Below are 19472 nucleotides of genomic sequence, written 5' to 3' on the forward strand. Positions count from 1 at the left end.
AGAAAGCACAAAAATGATGGCAAGTAGCAGTAGAAATAGTGAAGATACTAGTACCAAACCTCAAAACTAAGCTACAAAACAGTATTCATCAAAAATATTTGATACATATCTTAAAAATAGAAAAATATAACAAATTAGGTATACAACATCCCAAAGCAAACAAATATAACAGCAATGTGCTCAATTAAACTGAAGGACACTAGGTACTGAGAAAAAGGACTGGTTAAATGACAAAACTGCTAGGAAAAAGCAAAAACAGCATAATACCACTAAAAGCTCCAATTGTACTCATGACATGAAAAAAAATTTTTTTTAAATTACATCATACACAAATTAGAGGACCAAGGAAGGAAATATCTTTCACAACTATGGCTAGGGGGTGAAGATGTCTTGACTCACAATTTTTTAAAAGGACAATTTTTATTACATTAAACAGATAATTTCTGCACAAAATCATTACAACAAATAAATGAAATAAAATGTGAAAGAAAACAACTAACTAGGGGGTCAGCTTTTCAGTGAGTTTCTCAAGATCTGACATCAAACATATATAAGGAACCAATATAAAAGAACAAAAGCCATTCTCCAATAGAAAAATGGTTAAATACAAAGAAGCAATACTTAAAGAGGAAAAACAAACCAATAACCATAATGAAAAATGTTTTAAATCACTATTAATCAGAGTAATGAAAATTAAAACATCTGAGGCTCCTCATCACACCCACCAATCACTAAAGATGACAAAAAGGAAAAATGACAACTGTTGAAGGGACTGTGGGGAGGATATAAATTAAAGAGAAAAGGATAAAAATTAAAGTTTTTACAAAAATTATTGGCCATAAACTAAGAGGTCAGTTGGACTAATACACAAATTCCTATGATTACATGGCTAATAAATGCAGAAATAAGCTTCTAATCAGCAAGAAGAAACTAAAGTAGGGGCAGCTAGATGGTGCAGTGGATAAAGCACCAGCCCCGGATTCCGGAAGACCTGAGCTCAAATCTGACCTCAGACATTTGACACTTACTAGCTGTGTGACCCTGGGCAAGTCATTTCACCTCACTGCAAAAAAGAAGACAATAAAGAAGAAGACGAAGAAGACAAAGAAGAAGAAACTAAAGTTAGTTTCTTAGTAAAAGATACTAGACTCAAGCTGTTTTCAATGAGAATTTTAATATTTAATTCTTTCAAATGGCTCACTGAGTAAGAAGGTAAACATTATACGTATCATCTTAATGCAACAGAAATGCAAGGCATTGAATTGCCAAAACATCCTTGGGGAAATCTTGAGCAATATAGATAGATGGTAAGACAACTTAATGTAGAAAACAAATGGTGCACAAGTTGATCAACATTACGACTCTTATAACCATTTTAAAACCCAAAATGTTCTGAAAGCTCTTGAGTCATAAAAAATCCAGTTAATACTTTATATTAAAGTAGGTATAAAAATACACTACTTTTTTCAACAAGGAGAATTTTAAAAAATCATTATCAACGTACATTTACACAGAGATAGAGATGAAAAACACTGGTGATGCTGGATTCCTGAAGACTGTCAACACACTATAAGCCTTAGCACACTCTACTAAACTGAGGTTGGGTTATTTAAATTTGCTTTTACTTATTCTGTTAATCTAGGCATTTTATATTTTTTCTAAACATTCATTACATTTAAGCTGACATGGCTGGACAAAATACTTTATAATAATTTTCTTTATTTTCTCATTTGTTGTGAATGTTCCTTTACCATTTTTTAATTTGACACTTTGATTTCCTATCTTTTAATCAGAACACCTAAAAATGTGTCTTATTTTTATTAGCTTTTCTCCAAAATAAAAAGGAGAAAAAAACCAGTTCCTAGTTTTATTTATGTTGTTGTAGAATTTATTTGATGTTTTAAGAATTTCCATTTTTGGAGACAGGATGAAGATGGCAGAGTAAAGCCATGAGCTCTTCTGAACTCTCCTTCAAACAACTTTAACACCTCAAAACCAATTCTGGATTGGCAGAACCAACAAAAGGTTGGGATGAAACAATTTTCCAACCCAACAAAACTTAGAAGTTTGGAAGAAAAGGTCTGTCTCACTGGGGTGAAAGTGGAGCACAGTATAGCACAGGCCTTGCCCCAACAAGCCAGCAGCAGGCCTTAGGAGCATGTGCACTGACAGCAAGGCTTTCAGACCTCTCAGACCACAGATGGTAAGTGGATTGAACAAGCAGTCAAAAGGAGATCACAGAGACAATTTGCTAGCACTAAGTGCAGGACTCTGTTGTATTGCCCAAACGTTATTATGGGTCACAGTCTTGGGGAAGGAGGAGTACTAGTATACCAGTGCCTGTTGTCCTGGGGAACAGGGACTCTAAGTTCTAGGGTAGAAATGAGTGCTTATGATCACCCTCAGACAGAAGAGCAGTGACCATACCTCTCTTTATATCATACCACCTTGGAAGAACTGATAACTTACAGACCCCAAGGACTAACTCTGAAAATAGCAATAATAAAAATCTAAAACTCTTCTCCAACAATGAGGCACAACCCAACTTTAACATAAAGTTAAAATTCAAGAAATGGGCTGGAAAAATGAGCGAACAGCAACACACACACACACACACACCACTGACACAAACCAGAAGATAATGAAATCAAAGCAGTTACATGCTCAAAGAAAAATGTAAATTGGTCATGGGCCCAAAAAGCATTCCTGGAAGACCTCAAAGGTGATTCTGACAATCAAGTAAGAGAGGGAAAGTAAACATTGTGAAAAGAAATGAGAGTGAAGAAAGAAAATCATGAAAAGAAGTGAACAGCTTGCTAAAAGAGGCACAAAAATACACTGAAGAATACAACTCCTCAAAAAACAGAACTGGACAAATGGAAAGGAAGCTCATTGAAGCAAGTGATTCGTTAAAAATTAGAACTGAGAAAGTAGAAACTAATGAGACATCAGGAAACAACTGAACAAAATTTTAAAAAATGGAAAAAAATAGGTGGAGGGAGGTGGGGGGGAGAGAAAGAGAGAGAGAGGGGAAAATACACAGTATTCACAAATGTGAATGGGATGAACTCATCCATAAAATGGAAGCAGATAGAAGACTGGATTAGAAACCAGAATCTAGCAATATGTTATGTACAAGAAACACACTTGAAGTAGAGACACACACAGAATAAACATAAAAGGGCTGAAGCAGAATCTATTATGCTTCAGCTGAAGTTAAAAAAAAAAAGCAGGGGTAATAATCATGCTCCTAGAAAAAGCAAAAGCACAAATCAATCTAATTAAAAGAGAAAAGCAGGGAAATTACATATGACTAAAAGTTACCATAAATAATGAAGTAATATCAATACTAAACATATATGAACCAAATGGTCTGGCACCCAAATTCTTAAAGTAAAAGTTAAATAAATTACAGGAGAAAACAGAAATACTATACCAATGGGGGACTCTCAACTTTCCCTTCTCAGAACTAGATAAATCTAACAAAAAAACAAAACAAAAAAGCGGTTAAGGAGATGAATTGAATTTTAGAAAGTGTACCTACGATAGACCCCATAAGAAAACTCAACGGGAATAGAAAAAAAATATACCTCATCCTCAGTGATTTATGGGACCTACACAAAAACTGACAATGCAATACATGGGCTTAAGAACCTCACAATCAAATAAAGAAACACAAATACTAAATATATCCTCTTCAGATCAAAATGTAATAAAAATTACATTAAATGGCCATAGAAACATACTAAAAATCAATTGGAAACTAATAATCTAATACTAAAAAATGAATGGGTCAAAGAATAAAACAGAGAAACAATAAATAATTTCATTAAAGAGAATGCCAACAAAGAGATGACATAGCAACATTTGTGGGATGCAACCCAAGCAGGACCTGGGGGACTTAAACACTTACGTGAACAAAATGTTACCAAAAACCAGAGCATTTCAATAAACTGGGCATGCATCTAAAAAAGCTACAAAAAAAATAAATTTAAAATTCTCAATTAAACACCAAATTGGAAATCCTGAAATATCAAAAGAAAGATTAATAAAACTGAAAGAAAACCAATGAACTAATAAATAAAACTAGGAGCTGGTTTTATGAGGAAAAAAAAGAACAATAAAATGAACAACTGGTTAATGTGATTAAAAATGGGAAAGAAAACAAATTAGTAGTACCAAAAATAAAAACAGTGAATTCATCACCAATGAACAGAAAATTAAAATAATTCTGAGGAGCTATTTTGCCCAATTATATATCAATAAATTAACAACCTAAGTGAAATGAATGAATATTTACAAAAAGAAAAGGAAACAGAATACTAAATAACCCTATCTTAGAAAAAGAACTTGAATAAATTATCAATGAGTTTCTAGGACTAGATGGATTCACATGTGAATTCTACCAAACATTTTAAAGAATAATTAATTCCAATACTATATAAACTCTATATGGAAAAATAAACAAAGGGGTCCCAAAGAAATTCCTTTTGACACAGATATGGTGCTGATACCAAAACCAAGAAAAGCAAAAACAAAGAAAAGTATAGACCAATTTTCCCAGTGAATATTGATGCAAAAATTTCAAATAAATACTACCAAGGAGATTACAGCAATATATAAAAAAATATGATGACCAGGTAATAGGATTTATGCCAAGAATGCAGGGCTGGTTCCATATTAGGAAAACTATCAGCATGATTAATCATATCAATAAGAAAAACAATAAAAATCATATCATTATCACTACAGATGCAGAAAGAGCTTTTGACAAAATACAACACTCATTCCCACTAAAAACACAAGAAAACAGAAATAAATAGAGTCTTCCTTAAAATGCTAAGTAGTATCTATCTAAAAACCATCAGCAAATGGGGATAAGCTGGAAGCCTTCCCAATAAGATCAGGGATGAAGCAAGGATGCCCATTATCATCATTATTATTCAATATTGTACTAGAAATGCTACCTACAACAACAAAAGAAGAAAAAGAAATTAAAGAAATTAGAGGAGACAAACAAAACTATCATTCTTTGCAGACGATATGATGGTATAACACAGAGATTCTACTAAAAAACTATTTGAAACAATCAATGACTTCATAAAAGTTGCAGGATATAAAAATAAGTTCACATAAATCATTAATATTTTTATATATTACCAACAAACACCACCACCAAGAGATAGAGAAATGCTATTTAAAATAACTGTGGACAATATAAAATACTTAGGAGCCTACCTGCCAAGATAAACCCAGGAACTATATGAACACAATTCAATTTTTTTCACACAAATACAGTCCAATCTAAAATAGTGGAAAAATATTAAGTGCTCATGGAAGGCTGAGCCAATATAATAAAAATGACAATTCAACCTAAATTAATGCATGCCCAGTTCATGAATCTTCTCTTTCTTTCAAACAATGTTTAAGAGAAATTTCCCTAGAAAGACTGCATTAGCTGAATCCCAAAAGTAGTTTTAACTGAATTCAATTCAAAATAATTCTATTTTGCAATTGATTCTATACTGCATTAATCTCATATGGTAAATGACTCTGTATCTGCCTAAGTCCCCTTTAGGAATAGTTCAGGAATTCAGATTTCTCCTGAGCTAGTTTAAAGGTCAGCCTGACCATAAGTCACCATAATTAAAAGGAAAGGATTGTCATCTTCTACACTATTAGCTCTTGGGCAAATACAAAGACATCTAGCGCTATCTTTTAAGTTATGAAGCCAGCTCTAAGATATATAATGCTCCTGAACTGTCCTTGCACCCTGCCATACACTCTGCTAATTCTGATCCACTAGCAAAGATTACAGGTTGCAGATAGATCCCATAAATCAATAAGTATTCTTTAATGACACAGGGAAGTGCTCACTAGCCCCATATGAATAAAAGCCCACATTCTTCAGGAAATCCAATCATAATGTTCCTGTCCCCATGATGATGTCAGCCCTATCACCAATTATATTGTTTTCCATCTCCGATGTTCCCTATTCTTTGTTCTGTAGTACTGCAAAAAACTATATGAAAGCTAGTAAGCCCTACCTCATCATTTTTGGTCACTGAGAAAGGCTGTTGACCCAATTTGCTGGTTAACATTGGTTACTACTGACCTAACTAATAAATTGATCATGCTCAGAACTTCGACTTTCAATTTACCTTAATTTTCAACTGTTAACATGCTGTTGCTGTTTGTTCAGTGGCTTCAGTGATGTCCAACACTTCATGAAACCATGGATTATATACAGCACATTAGGCCCTTCCAACCTGAGGGGCTCATATTCCAATGTCATGTCTTTTAGCATTTTAATATTGTCCATAGGGTTTTCTTGGCAATAAATCAACTTGTTTTGTCATTTTTTTTCCTCCAGTTTTCTTTTTAAATTTAGGTAGAGGTTAAGTGACTTATCCAAGGTCACACACGCATGTATCTGAGGTCAGATTTGAGAGGATGACCATCATCTTTCTGACTCTAGGTCCACTGTACCACCTACTTGTACATAATACACACTGCAGTCTTTTCTTTAATGAAATTATCTGTTGTTTCTATGATGTATTCTTTGAAACATCAATCTTTACGATTATTCTCTATTGAAGATTGAATATTTTATTTACATGGCCTTCAATAATTATATTTTTTTGTTGCTGTAATCCATAAATGATATGTTTATATTTCTACTTTTCTGTATCTGTTTACAAAGGGTGTTTTGTCCTAGCATACAGTCAATTTTTGTAAAAGTGTCATTTACAACTAAGAATATGCATGTTTTTTAATCTCATTTAGTAAGTGCCAGAGAATTATCATATCCAACATATCTAAAATTCTATTCCTACAAAGTCTATTATGGTTTTTGTTGCTGTTAGATTTGTCAAGATAAGAAAAGAGGTACATTAAAGTCACTTATAGTTTGGCTCTCACTACAATTAAATTTTCCTTTTGAAGATTTCAATGTTATGCTTCTTGGTCATATAAAAAAAAAAAATATATATATATATATATATTATAAAATACTGATTTTTAAAATTATCTATAATGCTTTTAAGCAAAATGTAGTTTCCTTATTTATTTTATAAATCATACCCATTTGTACTGTTCTTTGTTTGTGACCATGATTGCTAACCTGACATTGAGTTCACCTGAAACATATTAAACACCACTTTAGTTCTTTATAGTTCAAGTGTGCTTCTCTTAGTTATAATGTTGCAATCTGCTTTTTAATTCACTCTCATACTCTTTTATTTTGTGGGTAAATTTATGCTATTCAGGTTCACAATAGTTTTGGTTAATTTTGTATCTCTCCATCATAACCACTGTATACACACACACACACACACACAAACACACACACACACACACACACTCTCTCTCTCTCTCTCTCTCTCTCTCCGCTCTCTCTCTCTCTGTCTCTCTTCCCCCTGCCCCAGACGTAAAAAGGGGGGGGGGCGCTACGGAGTGGAGAAAGAGAAGGAATTCCATCATCACTGGTAATCTGTGAATGAATTAGTCTCTTACTGTTCACTAAATCAGATCCAATCTCTGGTTCTTTTACTATTTTTTTTAAACAATATTCCTTTCTAATACAAGTTCCAAAGCAGAAGTTTGTTTTGATCGTTACTATTCCAACCCTCAATCTATCCTTCTCCCTCTTAAATTCCTATAGAGTTTAATGTATCTCATCAACAACTTTGTGTGTGCTATTGATTAGAGAAAGGTAAATCAAAACGACTCTGAGGTACCACATCACACCTATCAGATTATGATAAATGTTGGAGAAGATGTGGGGAAATTGGAACACTAATACATTGTTCGTGGACTTATGAAATGAACCAATCATTTTGGAGAGCAATGTGGAACATACCCAAAGGCCTATAAAAACGTGCATATCCTCTGACCAAGTAACAGCACTTCTAGGGCTGTATCCCAAAGACATCATAAAAATGGGAAAAGGACCCACATATACAAAAATATTTATAGCTGCTTTTTTTGTGGTGGCCAAGAATTGGAAATTGAGGGGATGACCATCATTAGGGTTGTCAATTAGGGAATGGCTGAACAAGCTGTGGTGTATGAATGTAATGGAATACTATTGTGCTATAAGAAATGATAAGCAGGTAGACTTCAAAAAAATCAGGAAAGACTTACATGAACTGATGCTGAGTGAAATGAACAGAAGCTGGAGAACGTTGCACACAGTAACCACCACACTGTGCAATGACTGACTTTGAATATACTCAGTTTTGCACAGTAAATTATGCCTCATTGCCAGTATTTTAGAATATTTGTTTTAATATTTTTCTCTCTTTTATGGTAGCTTCATAGTTTTAGAAGATTTTCCTAACGATGGTTCCTCAGTTTTCAACTAAATTTCTCAGGCTGCTAGCAGTATTTTTTCCTTGACTTGGAAGTTATGGATTTTAATTCCTACATTCCTTGGTTTGAGGGTTTTGTGGGTTTTTTTAAGCTTGGAATTTCTTTCAGAAGGAGACTGGTGGATTCTTTCTATTTTGACTTTGCACACCAGTTCTAATAAATCTGGGCAGTTTTCCTTTATCATGTTTAGAACCTGTGTCCACGTTTACTTCCTGCTTTGAGGGGCAGGCACAATGATTTAAAAATTCTCTTGTCTGGACCTGTTTGACAGGCCAGTTGTTTGTGATGGTAAGAAACTTACATTGTCTTCTATTGTTCTGATCTTTTCACCATGCTCTTAGTATTTCTTTTTGTCTTACAGAACCAGAGTTAACACTGCGCTGTAAGATTTTTCAGGGAATCCACTATTTGGGTAAGGCTTTCCACCTTCTGTTTATACTCTTTATATGAGATCATGTTATATTATATTGTACATGTTAAGTTATATTCTACTCTATTCTATTTATACTGCTATTTATACTCAAATTTTTTCCTTTTGGACTCTTAATTTCATTTATGATTTCATCTTTGATTGCTGACTTCACTACTTCTAGTCACTCTTGGAATCATGAAAAAGAAATGAAACATGAGTGCAGTGTCAGATTATAACTGCTGTCTAAGACCAGTCTTCTTAATAAATTTATGGAGGCTCATCAACCTTGCTGAGGTTAGCCAAAAGGTGATACATTTTTAATCACCTTGACCTCCTTAGGATACATGCTTGGTAGTGGCATCACTGGGTCCAAAAATATGAAAAGTTTAATGGCTTTTTGGGTATGGTTCCAAATTGCTTTGCAGAATAGGTAGACCAATTCATAGGTCTACTAAGAGTGCATTGGTCATTGTTGGTGGAGTTGTGAACTGATCCAACCATTCTGGAGAACAATTTGGAACTATGCCCAAAGGGCTACAAAAACATGTACACTCTTTGACTCAGCAATACCACTTCTAGATCTGTATCCCAAAGACATCATACAAATGGGCAAAGGACCCACATGTACAAAAATATTTATAGCAGCTCTTTCTGAGGTGGCCAAGAATTGGAAATTGAGGAGCTGACCATCAACTGGGTAACAGCTGAACTAGTTTTGGTATATGAGTGTAATGGAACACTACTATGCTATAAGAAACAATGAGCAGACAGATTTCAGAAAAATCTGGACAGATTACATGAATGATGCTAAGTGAAGTGAGGAGAACCAGGAGAACAGTGCACACAGTAACAGCCACAATGTGCAATGACTAACTCTGAGAGATTCATCTCCTCTCAGCAATGGAAGGATCCAAGACAACTCTAAAGGACTCATGACAGAAAATGCTGTCCACATGCAGAAAATAAACTATGGAGTCTGAAGGCAGATCAAAGCACATTATTTGATCTCTTTTTTCTTTCTTTTTTTTTCTTCTTTCTTGTAGTTTCTCCCATTGGTTCGAATCCTTCTGTACAACATGACTAATGTGGAAATAGGTTCAATATGAATGTATATGTAGGGCCTATATCAGACTGACACTGCCTTGATAGCAAAAAAAAAATGCATTAGTATATCTATCTGTGTTACTACAGTTCTAACAACTGCCGTTATATTTTGCTCATCTCCTGATGAATGTGAGGTAGAATTTCAGAACTGTTTTAATTTGCATTTTTCTTAGTATTAGTGATCTGATATTTTTTCACACGCTTGTTCCTTTTAACACTTTTTTAAAAATTCTTGCTGCTTTTCTTTCAGGAATTCTAGTTGACCTTATGTCAAATTGTGTTTTTATTGTGGTGTACTGGACAGAGAACTGGTCTTGGAGTGGGGGAGTTTCAAATTCAAATCCTAACTCAGATTAGTTGCATAACACTGGGAAAGTCATTTAACTTTTCCTAGACTCAGTTCCTTCTCTAAAATGAAGGTTGTTGTGAAGAGTAAGTAAGAAAGCAGATTTAAAGCTCTTTGCAAACTTAAATCTTTATATAAATGTTGGCTATTATTATTATTATTATTATTATTTATTAACATTAGCTCTTATTGTAGATGTTTTAGAGTTATTCTCTTCTTTTGGGTTTGTGCCTTGGACATCCCAGGCATGGACAGAAGTGATTTTTTGCTGTGATTTTGTGTTAAGGCCAGGCTTTGTGCACTTATGGAAGAAATACCAGGCTATTTTATGGTCCTGGTATATATTAACTGAGGTCCAGCTTCTTCATTGTCAGGGTACTGACTGCTATGTTCTTCAAGGATCTAAGGCAAGCCTCTCAAACCAAGGGACTGCAAATATTCAGCAAACCTTTAAGCCACCTAACCTAAGGGCATACAGTTTGACTGTTGTCCTTCTAGAATAAGTTTTACAGGATTGGTAATTCAGTGTGGGTCTGGGCAACAGAACTGTTAACTTACTGTAGGATGACCCTTGGTCATATAGCTCTTACCTTAGACTCTACCCCTGGTTAAGAGTGCTAAAAGCAGCTTCAAGGTCAGAGCAACAGAACAGCTGGCCTACCAGTCAGAGAGTGAATCCATGATCCTGTTCTGCAGTCAACAAAAGAGCCCAATCTGCCCACTTTACCCTGTGTCGTGTCATACAAGTCATCACGGTTTTCTCTACTACTGCCACTACTGACATCCCCTTCATCATTTCTTGTAGCACAACAATACTCTACTATCTTCATATTCCATGCATCATTTGGCTATTTCTGGGTTTTCGTTATACTATTTCTCCTACCTGCTTAAATGCTTCTATTTAAAGTCTCCTTTAGTCTCACTTACTTTTTAGTCTCCTTTACTCTCCAACTATATCATACATTGTTGTATGCCTGTGAAACCTGGACAGTAAACCAGCACCATGCCAAGAAACTGAATCACTTCCATTTGAACTGTTTTAGGAAGATTCTGAAGATCACCTGGCAGGATAAAACACCAGACACTGAGGTCCTTTCTCAAACTAAACTGCCAAGCACTCAAACTCTGCTTCAGAGAGAGCAACTCTCACAGACCGGCCACTTTCAAATGCAAAACAGACTATTTTATGGAGAACTTACATAGGGCAAGTGGCACCTGGTGGTCAGAAGAAGCAATACGAGAACATTCTAAAGTTCTCTCTTAAGAACTTTGGAATTGATTCTGTGACATGAGAGATACTGGCACAGGACCTCTCAGCATGGCATGCCCACATCACAGAAGGTGCTGTGCTCCATGAGCAAAGCAGAATTGAAAGAGCTCAAAGGAAACGCAGGTTGTACAGATTTAGAGAACCCACCCCATGTTCACACGGACTATTTGTACGTGACCTGTGGTAAACCATTCCAAGCTCATATTGGTCTGATTAGCCATAGTCAGACACACTGAAACTTGACTATAGCATAGTGATGTTATCTGGGTCCTCTTCAAGAATGAAGGACAACCATCACATCACACCTAATATTTTAAGTATAGGTGACTCCCTCAAGGCTCTCTCCTGGACCCAATTCTCTTTTCTCTATATATTTATCATCTCTATGCAGGCAACTCAGAAGTATACATCCAGCCCAAGTCCCTTCCCTGGGCTTCAGACCTACATTATCAACTGTCTAGTAGACATTTCATATTACGTGTCACAAAGACATCTCAAACACTATATATTCAAACCTCATTACCTTTTGCCCCAAATCTACCCCATCTTCTCAAATTCCCTATTATTATTTAGGGTATTACCATTGTTCCATCTAGGTTTGCAACTTCAGTATTGTATTTCATTCTTCTTTCTTACTCATTCCACATATCTGATCACACCAAATCTTGTTTGTTTTTTCTATCACGTCCCTTGAATACATCACATCTCTTGAATACAACCCATTCTTTCCACTCTCTCAGCCACCATGCTAATTGAGGCTTGAATCATGTCTCACTTGCATTACTGTAAGTTTTTTTTTTCTTTTTGTTGTTGGTGTTATTTTAGGCAATGGGGTTAAGTGACTTGCCCAGGGTCACACAGCTAGTAAGTATTATGTGTCTGAGGCCGGACTGGAACTCAGGTCCTCCTGAATCCAGGGCCGGTGCTCTATCCACTGCGCCAGCTAGCTGCCCCGGCATTACTGTAAGTCTGCTAATTAGTCTCCCTGTCTGAAGTCTCCCTTCATTTCAGTCTATCCTCCACAGAGCTGACAAAGTGATTTTCTTTTAAGAAAATTTTAAGTCCAGGCTGACCCAGTAACCTCATCACGCAATACGCTCTGATAATTCTTTATTACTTTTAGGATCAAATTATAAACTGTTTTGCATTATAAATTCTTTATAATCTTGCCTGTTTCTATCTTCCAATTCTTTTACCACATTATTCCCCTCCTTGAACTCTGTAGTCCAGTAGCCACTGTGGCTCACTTTCTGTTCCTTACACATAACATGCTATGACCTGCAACCACTCCTCTGCATTGGCTGGCCCTTCTCAATTAGACTTCTTAGAATCCTTGGTTTCCTTCCACACTCCAATCAAACATCACCTTGGATTGTAGGTCCTTCCAAGTCCCACCAGATGTTAGTTTCCTCTTAAGGCATTAATCTCATGTTCTACTTTGTATACATCTTACATATGCCTATTTATATGATTCTATACCCTATTAAAATAGAAGCTCCTTGAACACAGCGACTATTTTTTTGTGTGTGCTTGGCACTTACACTGTGTCTAGTTTCCAACTAATGCTTAATAAATGTTTCCTGATTAATTGAATTCTTTTCTGTCCCCACTTTTGCTAAGTACTAGGGGAAAGTATCTTCTCATATCTCTTCCCCTTGATGAAAACTAAAGTAAGCAGAGTTAGGGAAAAAATATACACAATGACTATAATAATGTAAATGAAAAGAACTACTAAACAATTAAAACTGCAAGTTCAAAAAATTAATATCAACAACTGCAATGGAAAACAAATTATGGAGAAATAACTTAATAATCAAGATTAACTGAAATCCATGACCAAATAAAGAACCTGGATATCATATTTCAAAAAAAAAATCATTAAAGAAAACTGCCCAGCCATATTAGAACGAGAAAGTAATATGAAAATAGAAAGAATTTACTGATCATTTCCTGAAACTACAAAACGAAAATTCCAGAAAAGTCATTACCAAATTCCAAAACTTCCTGACAAAAGAAAAAATGCTATAAGCAGTCAGAGAGAAAAATTTCTAATAATGAGCAATTACAATCAGAAACATTTTAGAAAAATTTAGGGGGTAGAGCCAAGATGGCGGAGTAAAAACAGTGACTGGCTTGAGCTCTCCCCCAAACCCCTCCAAATACCTATAAAAAATGGCTCGAAACAAATTCTAAAGCAGCAGAACCCACAAAAAGAAACAAATTTCCAGCCAAAGACAACCTGGATGGCTGCTCAGAAAGGTATATTGCACCAGGCTGGAAGAGGAGCACAGTGCGGCGGTTGCCTCAGAGGACCGTGGCGGTTTCCAGAGTTCTCAACCCACGAACGCCAGGGACAACTTAGAAGGTCAGTGGGAAAAGTCTGTGTCTGCGGTGAGAGAGAGAGAAGCAAGGTGGTCTCAGCTCCAGTTCCAGAGCTCAGCCCCGGGGTCAGCAGCTGCCTTCTGAGCTTCCAGCCCACAGACTAAGGGGGAATCAAGTGGCTGATCAGAGGGGGATTGCAGGGATCTCTCTGCTGGTACAGGATTCTCTTGTTTTGCCCATGCTTAGATCTGGGTCACAGTTCTGGGGTGAGGAGGAGAGCTGGCATGGTGGAGCTTGTAGTGCCTGTGGACAGGAAATCCTCCTCACTGCTCCAAGACAGAAAAGAGCGCTCACAGACCTGAGCACAGGTCAGGAAAGGAGTAAACACCTCGCCCTAGATCACAGCACCTTGGAAGAACTGAAAATTTACAGGTCCCTGGAAATATCTCTGAAAACAGCTGCACAAAACCTCTGAAGCTTGGGACAGTACATTCCCCACACTGGAAACAGACCACTACCCTAACAAAGAGTTTCTAACTCAAGTAATTGGCCGGGATCATGAGCAAGCAGCGCAAAAAGAATCAGACTATATTATCTCACTTTGGTGACAAAGAAGATCAAAACATACAACTAGAAGAAGACAACAAAGCCAAAAGCTCCTACATCCAAAGCCTCCAAGAAAAACATGAATTGGTCCCAGGCCATGGAAGAGCTCAAGAGGGATTTTGAGAAGCAAGTAAGAGAAGTAGAGGAAAAACTGAGAATGATGCTAAAGGAGACCCAAAGAAATACTGAAGAAAATAACACCTTAAAAAAATAGCCTAACCCAAATGGCAAAAGAGGTCCAAAAAGCCAATGAGGAGAATGCCCTAAAAATAAAAATTGGCCAAATGGAAAAGGAAGTCCAAAAACTTACTGAAGAAAATACTTCCTTAAAAATTAGAATAGAGCAATGGGAAGCTAGTGACAATTTGAGAAATAAAGGCACTGTAACACTAATCTAAAAGAACGAAAAAATAGAAGACAATGGGAAATATTTCACTGGAAAAACAACTGACCTGGAAAACAGATCCAGGAGAGAGAACTTAAAAATTATTGGACTATCTGAAAGCCACGATCAAAAATTATCAAGGAAAACTGCCCTGATATTTTAGAACCAGAGGGCAAAACAGAAATTGAAAGAATCCACCAGTCTCCTCCTGAAAGAGATCACCAAAGGAAAACTCCCAGGAATATTATAGCCAAATTCCAGAGTTCCCATGTCAAGGACAAAATATTACAAGCTGCCAGAAAGAAACAATTCAAGTATTGCGGAAACAGAATCAGGATAACACAAGATTTAGCAGCTTCTACAATAAGGGACTGGAGGGCATGGAGTATGATATTCCAGAGGGCAAAGAAGATAAGACTACAACCAAGAATCACCTACCCAGCAAAACTGAGTATAATCCTTCAGGGTAAAAAATGGTCATTCAATGAAATAGGGGACTTTCAAGCATTCTTGATTAAAAGACCAGAGCTGAATAGAAATTTTGATTTTCAAATACAAGACTCAAGTGAAACATGAGGAGGTAAACAGGAAAGAAAAATCACAAGAGACTTATTAAGGCTGATCTGTTTACATTCCTGCATGGAAAGATGATATTTGTAACTCATGAATCCTTTGTCAGTATTAGGGTAGTGGGAGGGAAAAAAAATATATGTATGTATATATATATATTAGATAGATAGATAGATAGATAGATAGATAGATAGATAGATAGATAGATAGATGACACGTAGATAGAGGGCACATAATGAGTTGAAGATAAAGGGGTGATATCTGGAAAATAAAATTAAGGGGTAAGAGAGAATTATACTGGGAGAAGGAGAAAGGGAGAAGTAGAATGGGGCAAATTATCTCACATGAAACAGACAAGAAAAGGCTTTTACAGTGGAGGGGAAATGGAGGAAGGTGAGAGGGAATGACTGAATCTTATTCTCATAGGATTTGTCTTAAGGAGGGAATAACATACACAATCTTACCCTACAGGAAAATAACAGGGGAAGGGGACAAGAGAGCAGGGGGTAGATAGAGAGAAGGGCAGACTGGCAAAGGGGATAATCAAAAGCAAACACTTCTGAGGAGGGACAGAGTCAAAAGAGAGAATAGAATAAATGGTGGATAGGATAGGATGAAGGTAAATATACTTAGTTTTTCACAACAGGACTACTATGGAAGTGTTTTGCATGAGTACATATCTACAATCTGTATCGAGATGCTTGCTTTTTCAATGGGGGTGGGTGGGGAGGGAGGAAGGGAGAAAATTCATAACCCAAAGTCTTAAAAACATATGTTAAAATAAAAAAATTAAGTCCAAAAAGAAAGAAAGAAAGAAAAGAAAAACTTAGCAGCTATGGCTTTTGAGGAGCAAAGAATATGGAATGAGATATTCCTAAATGCAAAAGATGAAGGTCTACAACCAGTAACTTATCCAGCAAAACTAAACATTATTCTACAAATGAAATGGATTCCAGATGAGGAAAAAAAACATATAAATTAGGAATTATGAAATGTAAACATGGAAATCAAGAGAAAAATAAAAAAAGCAATTCCAAGTGGATAATAAAAAAGGACTTTAGAAGGACAAACTGTTTATATTTTAATGGAGAAGGGGGATGTTTTAAGGTTTCTTTTAGCATAATACAGTGAATTAAGAAAAAAGACCTATTATTTTTATGTTTTAAAGATTTAAGAAAAATGAAAAAGGTAGAAGGAAAAGATAGATTAAATGAAAATGAAAAAAATATAGTAAAAAAAAAACCTTGTAAAAAATAAAATAAAAAACCTTGTTAACACACTTAATTCAACTGTCCAAAAAAGAGAACTGTATGTAAACATGGAAGGAGTGAGGGGAATCGAGTTTAATGTGGAAATATATTCAATTTAACAGGGATAGATAGGAACAGGAATAGGGGAAAGTTAACATAATAGGGAGGATAGATTCAGGGAGTTATAATTAAAAAAATAAAGCCTAAAGCTTGAAGAGGGTATAGTAAAGAAACAAACAAAAAGAAAATGATAAAGGGTACTAACTTGTAATAAACAGAGAGTGAAGAATATATGGAGTAGAAAAATATAAGAGAACTGAATCTAGGAAAATACACAATTAACATCATAACTGTAAAGGGGATGAATGCACCAATAAAATGGAAGAGGTAGAAAGAAAGAAAGAAAGAAAGAAAGAAAGAAAGAAAGAAAGAAAGAAAGAAAGAAAGAAAGAAAGAAAGAAAGAAAGAAAGAAAGAAAGAAAGAGATAAAGAAATGACAGCCATAATAATAGAGTGCCTACTAGGTGCCAGGGACTGTGCTAAACACTTTACAAATACAGTTGCATTTGAGCCTCACAACAACCCTGGAAGGTAAAGTGCTATTATTATCCCCATTTTTACAAATGAGGAGACTAAGACAAATATAGGTTTTAAGTGGTATGTCCCAGGTCACACTGTTAATAATTGTATGAGGTCAGATCTGACCTTAGGCCTTTCTGATTTTAGGTCTAGCTCTCTATTCACTGCACCAACTAGTTAAAGAACAGATTAGAATGCAAAATGAAACAATATGTTGTTTATAAGAAACACATTTTAAACAACTAATGGAAGAAAGGAAGACTCGTGGGAATGCTGGTCAACACAATGATCAAGTATAATTCTTTTAAGACTCATGACAGAATATGCTGCTCAACTCCTACCAGAGAGGTGATGGATTCAAAGAACAGATTCAGATTTTTTTTTAAGACATGGAAAATGCAAAATCTGTTTTATACGACTATACATATTTTTAACAGGGGATTTGCTTTTCTTGCTTTCTCAATGGAGGGCAGGGAAGGTAAGAAAAAGGGAGAACAGGCTGATCTACAAATATAAATTTAATTTTTAAAAAGCAATTAAGGGGGGCAGCTAGGTGGCACAGTGGATAGAGCACCAGTCCTGGAGTCAGGAGGACCTGAGTTCAAATCTGGCCTCAGACACTTGATACTTACTAGCTGTGTGACCCTTGCAAAGTCACTTAACCCCAATTTAAAAAAGGAAAAGGAAACAAAGTGGGACAAAACCACTATAGTAAGGTTCTCTAAGAAAAGACACATTTGTAAGATATATATGGGACTGACTCAAATTTTGTAAGAACAGGAATTATTCCCCAATATATAAATGGTCTAAGGATATGAACAGGCAGTCCTAAAGGGAAAAAAACCTGCCATATGAAAAACTGCCTTCAAATCACTACTAATTAGAAAAATGTAAGTTAAGGCAATTCTGACATTCTACCACAAACTGATTAGAGTGGCAAAGATGACAAAAAAAGAAAATAAGAAATGTTGGAGAGACTGTAAAACAGACACACTGACACCTTGATGAAGATCCTATGAATTGGTACAACCATTGTGAAAGGAAATTTGGGATTATAGGCCTCAAAATTGATCAAAGAAATAAGAAAATATCCCTTAATACAAAAAATATTTTTGACACTTCATTTTGTAGTGACAAAAAACCTCTGGAAACTAAAGGGATACCCATTAATTGAGGAATGGCTAAATAAGTCGTAGTATATTAATTAATGGAATACTATTGAGCTGTAAGAAATGAAGAAACAGGGGCAGCTAGGTGGAGCAGTGGATAGAGCACCAGCCCTGGATTCAGGAGGACCTGAGTTCAAATGTGGCCTCAGACACATAACACTTACTAGCTGTGTGACCCTGGGCAAGTTACTTAACCCCAACTGCCTAATAGAAAGAAAGAAAGAAAGAAAGAAAGAAAGAAAGAAAGAAAAAAAGAAAGAAAGAAAGAAAGAAAGAAAGAAAGAAAGAAAGAAAGAAAGAAAGAAAGAAAGAAAGAAAGAAGGAAGGAAGGAAAGAAGGAAGGAAGGAAAGAAAGAAAGAAAGAAAGAAGGAAATGAAGAAACAGATGATTTCAAAGAAACATAGACTTAAATGAACTGATGCAAAGCAAAGTGAACAGAACCAAAAAAATAACATCAGTATATATCAACAATTGTTAAGAATTTTCATAAACTGATAAAGAATTAGCAGAACCAGGAGAATAATTCATGCAATAATAACAACACTGTAAAAGCAAGTAATTTTGAAAGGTACCTGTGAGAATTGTAGATCAATATAATGACCATTTAAGGTTCCAGCGGACAATTGATGATATATGATATCCATTATTGAGAGGTGATGGATTTGAGGTGCAGAATGAGAGAAACATACATACATATACACACACACACACATACAGCCACTGAGAGAATTTGTTTTGCTCAACTTTTACATATTTGTTATGAAAATTAGTTTTTCCTTTACTTTTCTTTTTTTCCCAATGAGGGGTAGAGTAGGAGGGAGAGAAAATATATTTCAATGCTAGGGATGTAGAGTTGCTATAGAAATGATATACTACATGTACTTTCAGACGAGGTCATTATTATTATTAGTTTTACTTTGTTACAAAATACCTTTTGTGTAGTGAGAGTAATTTGTAAATGTGTGTATTGTAATAACAAAGCAGACAATAACATTTAAAAACTTTAAAAAGAGATCATTTCAATAAAACCTAGTGGGTTGTTTTGGAAGGTTCTTATTGGTGACATGAAGTGGGATGTAGTTCTT

General features: G+C 35.5%; 1 protein-coding gene across 4 annotated transcripts in view; it reads right to left on the bottom strand.

The window, feature by feature from the left end:
- The window catches only part of TLK2 (tousled like kinase 2), a 159440-nt gene that overhangs the window by 66931 nt on the left and 73037 nt on the right, over window positions 1-19472 (bottom strand). The gene's annotated exons all lie outside the window — the stretch shown is intronic.

The sequence above is a fragment of the Phascolarctos cinereus genome, unplaced genomic scaffold (assembly GCF_003287225.1).
Source record: "Phascolarctos cinereus isolate Bilbo 61053 unplaced genomic scaffold, phaCin_HiC Scaffold_5;HRSCAF=322, whole genome shotgun sequence".
NCBI classification, from domain to species: Eukaryota; Metazoa; Chordata; class Mammalia; order Diprotodontia; family Phascolarctidae; genus Phascolarctos; species Phascolarctos cinereus.